The sequence below is a fragment of the Rattus norvegicus genome, chromosome 1 (genome assembly GCF_021556685.1).
Source record: "Rattus norvegicus strain SHRSP/BbbUtx chromosome 1, alternate assembly SHRSP_T2T, whole genome shotgun sequence".
NCBI classification, from domain to species: domain Eukaryota; kingdom Metazoa; phylum Chordata; class Mammalia; order Rodentia; family Muridae; genus Rattus; species Rattus norvegicus.
In genome coordinates, this window is record NC_141534.1 from 112,582,621 (window position 1) to 112,590,982 (window position 8,362).

General features: G+C 40.6%; 1 long non-coding RNA gene across 1 annotated transcript in view; it reads right to left on the reverse strand.

Moving 5' to 3' along the window:
- Positions 1-748: 748 nt before the first annotated feature.
- The window catches only part of LOC120099815 (uncharacterized), a 28,907-nt gene continuing 21,293 nt past the window's right edge, over positions 749-8,362 (reverse strand). The window contains exons 2-3 of the long non-coding RNA XR_015646391.1: positions 4,919-5,078; positions 749-1,124 (exon numbers count right to left, since the gene is read on the reverse strand). This is a non-coding gene — a long non-coding RNA (uncharacterized LOC120099815). The remainder of the gene's footprint in view (positions 1,125-4,918; positions 5,079-8,362) is intronic.

The window sequence follows — 8,362 nt, forward strand, 5'->3', positions numbered from 1 at the left end:
TTTAAAATCTAAGCTCCCTGCCCATATCATTGCCTGTGGGTGTTTCTAATCCCAAAAAGAGTGTATTTTTGCTCGTTGATTTTATACCGAAAGACTTGGATATTCGAGTTTGAGATCTGAGTTTCGGCAATAGAAAATTTTGATGAACTGAGGGATGTTGAGCATCCTTTTGCTGTGAATGTTTTGCAAGAGTAGGTGTGTATTCTGCTGTAATTTTTAATCGAACCATGTTCCAATTAATTTATGTGTGTATGTGTGTGTGTGGGGTATGTGTGTCTGTGTGGTATGTGTGTGTGAATGTGTGTGTGTGTGTGTGTGAATATGTGTGTGTGTGTTTGGTATGTGTGGGGTGTGTGTGTGTCTGTGTGTGTCTGTGTGGTATGAGTGTCTGTGTGGTGTGTGTGTGTGTAAATGTGTGTATGCGTGTGAATGTGTGTGTGGTGTGTGTGTATGTGTGAATGTGTGTGTGAATGCATGTGTGTGTGTTCTTTTTACTGTAATCTAGGGATCTAGGGATTTCTATTGGTGTGTGCTTTAGTTATACGAGTGCATGTGAGTATACACAAGTGAACATCTAACTATGTCTTGTATTAGTCCAACTGGCCGTCATTGGTTATGTGACCTTGGAAGATTCACCAAGCAGTTTCTGAGATTTGCTTTCCCCTCTGCTCAGTTTGCAGTAGGTTGAGGTGGATGAAGCTTCTTCCTGACAGATAATGAAAGGTTTCTAGAGAATGAGCACACCGTGTACATCATGATAATTGATTTATTCTGTTGTTAGTTCATCCACAGAGGTAAGATGGAGGGGTTCAAATGAGATTTTATGCTTGCCCAACAGTTTTTTTTGTTTGTTTTGCTTTTTTTTTGTTTATTTTTCTTCGTCCATCTTGAAGATTTCAAGCTTCACCCACAATACTGGAATAACTTTCCCATTTTACCGTAAGAAACAGAGTTGGAGAACAAGCTGCATAGACACAGCTCTGGAAAGCCAAGCCCATAGTCTTGTAAAAACCCAAGATGGCATTATCAGATGGATACTTCTATATTGAAATCAGATTCTCTGTAAGCTGATAGCTCCAGGATTTAAACATCCATCCAGATTAATTTCTTCTTCTCATCTTTATCTGAAAAGGAATGAAAGAGTTCTCGTCCCTTGATATAGAAAGAACAATCCCTATCTTGGGGCACAGGAAGCTAAAATGATGACCCTGTTCATCACTAACTAACTGTCATCACTATGCCGCTTATGTGTCTGTTTTTCCTTTGTAAAATGAATGAAATGTATTGGATAAATCCGGAGGCTTTCTCAAATTTTATACTTCCTAAGCTTGCAGAAGAAATAGGAAACGTGAATCCCAGGTAACTACTTATGCTACTCCAGTTTTCTGAGTCTCTTATTCCCAAGGAATATCTATCCCTTCCTGCACTATTTCTACAGAATGTTTTTATGCTATTCTGGAATGCATACTTAGGGGGCTATTTTTGCTGGCTAATTTAGGTTACACCAGGTTATTGTTATAATCCATCTGGGTGACAATAAGAGTAATAGCCACCATTTACAGGACAAGGGCATGCTGGGAGCTATGCTAAGAATTTCAATATATGAACTCATTCAATACCCATCTCAATGTTAGGAGCTGGGCGTGATGATGCTTACTTTCATAGAAAAGTACATCGAGGCAAAAGGGGGATCTGCAGTATGGACCACTACTACTGTCATCTTAATGATGTTGTAACCTGGCAGCAGTGTGCTGAAGTGTGACCAACAGTGAGCACAGAGAGTGTAAGCAATGATGGGAATCGGAGGCAGGGTTTGCAGTAAAACCCAGGAACTTGGGTCCAGGCTGTAAGAGATCTAGGGCCAGTAATCTCTTCAAGTCACCGAAAGTCTGAGTTTTGTCCCCCAGACTAGATTGCTCTCACAATTTGATCTTTGGGATTACTTGCCCTAAAAAAAGTGCCTATAAATATAAAACCAACACGATGAAATCATTTCTTGTAAAAGACGGCTGCCAAGTTAAGATCTGACTTACATTCCCAAGCACATGTGCTGCAGCCGTTTCATGGGGTAACGAGTTGGCTTCCACGAACGATATTTTATTTTTACAGGGCTGGAGCTGAAACAGGAGGCATCATGGGCAGGCAGGGAAATAGCTGACTTCTTCAGGGTCCTTTTTTGAATTGCTTGCAACTGAATTTTCTAGGAACTTTGGATTTAACCATTTGACTCATGTGGGGTACAGTGGACCATGCCTGAGGGACTATGATAGGATGGTGTGAGGGTTTATGATCATGGTAGGGGAGCCATGATTTAGGAGAAGGAACAATGGAAGGAAGAAACATGAAACTTTCATCAGATGGTTTTAAATGTGAGTGAGACTCAACTTCTACTCATCAAATTCAGTAGAAAATATTGTGGTTCAAATTTCACAACAGACATCCAAAGCTACGGTTGCATACGGCTGTAGCAGTAACTGGGTTCAGTTCTCAGTACCTTTGCTCAGCTGTTCACAGCCTGTGACTCCAGTTCAGGGATCTAACGCCCTTTTCAGGATTCCCTGGGCACCCACACCCTGTGTGCACGAACTTCCGCATAAACACAGACATAGTTAAAAATAAACCTCTGAAATGCACAATGAAGCTAAATCTGATGGTGCATGCCTATAATCCCATCAACTTGGTAGGTAAAGTTAAGAGTTCAAGGTTATCCTTAGCTTCCAAGTAAGCTTGTGATATTATCCTGGCTACCCAAGACCCTACATCAAAAATGACAAAAGCATAGTTAAATGAAGGCAGGTCAGCTTATCAAAATGATCACCATTCTCTCCCTTATTTATCATACCCAGATGCCATATTCTTCCTCCCACCCACTTTTATCCACCCTACCTTTCTTCTGGCATGACTCTGATTTTGCCACTAAAAATCAGTCTCCGGGTCATCTTATAGCTAGAGGTAAGCATGTAACTCTATTCTGACCAAAAAGATTTTTTTAAAAAAAAATAAAGTTAGCTGAGATTCCTAGCAAAGAAGCACTTTTCTATGAGAGATTAGCTAGTGTAGCTAATTGTGGTGGGAAGACCCACCTTAACCATGGGTGGTGTCAATCCCTAACTACAGGGCTTCTTGCCCTTAAATATGCATTGTAGTTACACACACACACACACACACACACACACACACACACACACAAACACACACACATACACCCAATCCATGTATCCTTTGATCAACCCTGACTCTGACATCATATTAATACGTTGCTTTGTTACCTTTTCCAGGAATCTTTACATTTAAAAACTAGCATTAGAATTTCCAGATTTTTAATGGAAACAGCCTTGTAAGATACCCCTTCAAAATTTAGAAATCAAACTAAGTTATGACCTCAAATAGTTAAGCTACCAGTGTGTGTCTGAGCCCTCATCCCGGAGCATATGGGTTGCCTTACCAATCAGAAAGTGAATTAAACTTGCATAGCCCATCTTTTTCACTAAAGCCATATGTATCTTCAACTGCTGCATGGATGCCCATGAAATGGGTGCCATTGCTGTTTCTACACAGAGGCAAAGAAACTGGAGTATGCTTGGTTTAAGTATTTTGCCAAGACCAGACTGAGCAAGGTAGAGCTCCAGAGATTGGTCATAGCCTCGGACCCCATGCTGTGCTGCTCTGATATATGCATCCATCTCATTCGTGTGCCGTGAATGGGGACCTACCTTGGAGTCTTCCTCTATTGTGTTAATCTGATCTTATTCCAGAAGAGAGGGAAAGAATCTCATGTTGCCATCAACATATTCTTAAAAGTTACACCTATGCTCTAGTTTGTAATCCCTAACAAACAAGCTCCTTTGGGGAGAGATAAAAATCACACACATGCAATTGTCTGGGATTTTTGTTGCAGTTTAGGGGACTGAAGAATCATGATGTAGACAATTCAGATGCCTCCCCTACAATACAAATGAGCAAGCCTCCCTGGCTTCTCAGGATGATCATGGGAATCAGTATCTTACCCTTCTACCAGTGAAGAACTAATGTCAGGGCTTTGAGATAATTTGTCCAAGTTTTACCTGGTCAACAGGAAACAGCAGTGGAATTAAACCCAGGTTAATATGAATCCAGATTTGGTGCAGGGTGGTAGGGTTGCCCTTAAGTCTGGTTTTAATTGCCTTAGAAAACATACACACACACACCACACACACACACACACACACACACACACACACACACACACACACACCACCACCACCACCACCACCACCACCACCACCACCACACATTTTATCATTTGGAATCTAATATTTTTACTTGAAATTCAGAAAAATTAAAATAGAAAAGATCTACATTTTTTCATGGGTTCTGCAGCAATTATAATTTGAACCTTGAAACCTGGACTCTAAATGATTAGATGCCTGCCTCCTAGGACATTTTCACGTTAGAAAATAACACCTCGTTAGCTGCCACAGAAAGACATCTCGGACGCTTGCCTTACTTTGATTTTGGAAGCTGGGTGCTGGGTTGTTTTGAAGCAGCCATGACCCAACAGGGTTTGTGCTAAGTTAATTCAGTCCAGGGTTTTTCCTGAGCTGCAGATTGTGTCTGGGTGCAAGAGTTCACCTAAATCGTGTCAAACTTTTATAGCATTATACAAATACAAAAAAAAATATTGCCTTGAATATACATAGAAATTAATTTCAGTTCATGAAGTGGGGCCAGGCCCGGGGGCACGCTGGAGACTCTGGGACTTTGAGAAAATTAGTGTGGCAATAACATTTCCATGGTTGCCCAAGAAATTTTAATTGAAACAGGAATGCAAAGAGCAAAAAGTTATGTTGCTGTTTCTTCCCATAGGGAAGCACCTGGAAGAGAAATGAATATATTAAAGCAATTTCCAACATGGAGTTTAAAACAAAGTGAAATGTACCTAGAGAATGATGACTGGGGTCCTGCTGAGTCCTGCTCATTAGTAGCTGGTGACCCCGTCAAAGGTGGTGACAGTATTGCTTATGGATGGCGAGAGTCCTGCTCATGGGTGGCCGGGGCCTTCTTCCTTGTGAATGCATAGCTTCTGTGTTCATTCGGTGCTGTGTAGGATGTTAAATGAAAGTTTTCCTCAATATCCACTTTGTTTCAGTAGAATTTATCAATCAAACACCTTGGTTCTCTTTGTGTTTACTTTTCTGTACTTTTACATGTGTGGTTTATTTTTTCAATTTTTTTTTTTTTATTTATTGACTTTACATCCCAATCATAGTCCTCCCTTCCTCTTCTCTTCCCAGTCCTGCCCTCCCACATTACCACATCTCCTTGGGTACCACCTTGCCCTGGGACTTCAGTCACAACAGGATTAAGCATATCCTCTCCCACTGAAGCCCACCCAGATAGTCCAGTTAGGGGAAGGGGATCCAATAGCAGGCATCAGAGTCAGAGCCAGCTCCCACTCCAATTGTTAGGACATGAAGACCAAGCTGCACAACTGCTACAAATGTTCAGGAGGCCTAGATCCAGCCCCTAATGACTTTTGGTTGGCAATTCAGTCTCTGTGATCCCCCATGGGCCCAGGTTAGTTGAGTCATAGGGCTTCTTGTGTTGTCCTTGACCCCTCCAGTTTGCACAATTTTGCCCCCAACTCTTCCACCAGATGCCCAAACACTGCCCTGATGTTTGGCTAACACCTTGGTTTGACTGCACACCCATTGTCTATAAATACAAAGGGAAGAGATATTTCACTGTATACTTGATTTTATTGAATCAGTGTCTGTCCTTTTGTCAATCTACATTATCTTAATTATTACAGGTTTATTGTAAACTTTTAATTTGGCTGGGTTAATTCCTACATTTGTATTGGTCTTTTTAAGGTTGTTTTATGTATTCAAAATCCATGTTCCTAGACCCATCTCCAGGAAGCCTTCACAGTTATATCTGCTGCAGAGGCCACCTGCTACCATTGTTACATGCCTGCCCCCAACTGCTGGCCTCTCTTCTTCACAAACAATAGGCCCTTAGCCTCTGCTCTAAGCTGGTGATACTACCCAGAGGATTCCCTGCCTCAATTGGACATAAAACCAAAGTAGCCTACCAAACCAGAACACCAGGACTCATCCCTGGAGAAGACCTCTAACCGTGAAAGCTGCACTGTGAATGATGTTTACAAAAGGGCAGACCTCTGTGGCTTGCCAAAGGAACACGATTCCCTAGCAACACATTCTAGACTAAAGCGGTAAAATTTGAGAAATAATACACACCCAATGTTCTTAAGAAAAGAAAAGAGCAGCCAGGAAGTTACACCAAAAATTCTATCTTTCAGAACTAAAGGAGAAATGAAGAGCTTCTAAGACCATTTACAATCCCAAACATATTTTAGAATCTTTCTCAATTTCAATACTTTGAGCTGTGGATTTGATTGGAATTGTTCATAAGTCAGCTTGGAGAATTTATGTCTTGGTTATGACTACCGCAATACATACCGCAAGCATAGATTTAAAAAAATTATTTTAGGCATTCTTATTTTTTCAGCAATTCCTATGATTAAAATGTAGAATGCGAACCACGGGCTCGTGTGTTTATGCACATAGTTCCTCGCTGCTGGGGCTCTTTTGGGAGGTTGTATAATAATCAGAGAATTTCTGATTGACAGAGGTAACCTTTGGGAGTGGGTCTTACAGCTTGTACCTGTTTCCTGTCCAGTTACCTTCTGACCGAGTTCTTATCTGAGCATCGATTGCAGCAGGCTTTCTGCTACATCCTCCTTGCTATGCTAGGCTCTAACTCTCAAGCACAGATGCTGAAATAAGTCCTTTTACTCTCTTGCTTTGGCTGTCAGATATTCAATCCCATTAGGAGAAAAAAGATAGAGAAATATTTTGTAAGTTTTAGTGTGAGTCACTGTTGCTGTATCAGAATACCCAAGGCTGAGAGCCTAAGAAGGAAGTTTTCATGCCTCTTGATTCCAGCGACTGGTGTGTCCAAAGAGCCTGTGATGATGGTGCCTTGGCTGCTGCCAAACATGGCGGAAGAACAGAAAAACAATCAGCTTTGCCCTTCTGCTCTCAGAAGAACAGAGTTCCTTTCCAAACCAGCCCAGACTCTTTAAACTCCTGCCAGCAAGTCCAGTTATCTCCCAGGGGGCCCTACTTAGCTAGTATATGGAAAACCAGGTATTTTAACCAGTTCAGTGGACAAGTGGTTTGACTCTTCCCAGAGTTCAGCCTTTGGTGTTTTCCCAAATAAAGTATCACCTCTCCTTTAGACACTCACTTTTTTCTTCCTTTATGCTGTTTTTGTTTTTGTACCATGTTTTTCCTTATTTTTTTTCCTCACCATACTAGAGAGAGTTGGCAAGACAGCATTGTCAGAAACAAAAAACAAGCCAATGTTTTGGTTGCCAACATAAAAGAAACACCAAATGTTTAAGCAGTGAAGATGCATTTTTCTATAAAGGTGTGAACTTTCCATTAGGGTTAGACATGGCCTACTAAATAAAATTGACTTATTTTCTTTCCAATTGTTATCAACAAAGTATATGTAAATTTCTAGAATAAATGAATGTTCCTTTCAGTGTTTTTGAGGCATTGGCCCACTCTATAACCCAGGCTGACCTTGAACTTAAAACAATCCTTCTGCTTTCATCTCACAATTATGTGAAGTAAACCAGGGATTTATTTATGTTTACTATCGTCTGCTCTTCGTAGTCTATAGTTTAAAGTAAATACAGTTATTTGAACGTGTGTTGGAGGTTGTGTCTGTAGCTGCTTTTGCCCTAGTAACTTCACTGTGAGAGGACTGTTCGTCACTGATTTATTTGAGTTTAGAATTCCTCAACGTTAACCTTTCCTTCTAGACTCAACGTTAGCTCCGAATATTAACTATTTATCCTAAAATTTCAAATTGCCTATTTTCAGCATTACTTTGGAGTATATATTATTATTGTTATTCCTCTTACTCTGGGAGTTGAACCAGATATATGTCTTCAGAAAAACAGTATAACAGTATCTTAGTTAATTTTATTGAGCTGCCTTGTTAAGACTCACTAGTTCTGTCTTCCTCTCCAAATGTGTACAGTAAAGCCCAGGACCTAAGGTGTCTGTTTGCAGACACTGTATAGCCTTGGAAGAGGTCAGAGAGGAGATGCCAATCCTTCAAGCATTGAAAGACACAGTTAGAATATGGCATCCATGCAGAATGGACTCACTCTTGACACTAAGACCTCTTCATCTTGTTCCTAAACTTCCCAGACCCTTTACCTGTGCTGAATAAATTTCCATTCTTTATGAATGATATAGTGTAAAGAAACTTGTTTTAAAAGTCCAAATAAGAGATGGTCTCTAAGAAAAGAATTAAGGCTAAGTGAGTTCCTGGTGTAAGGTCT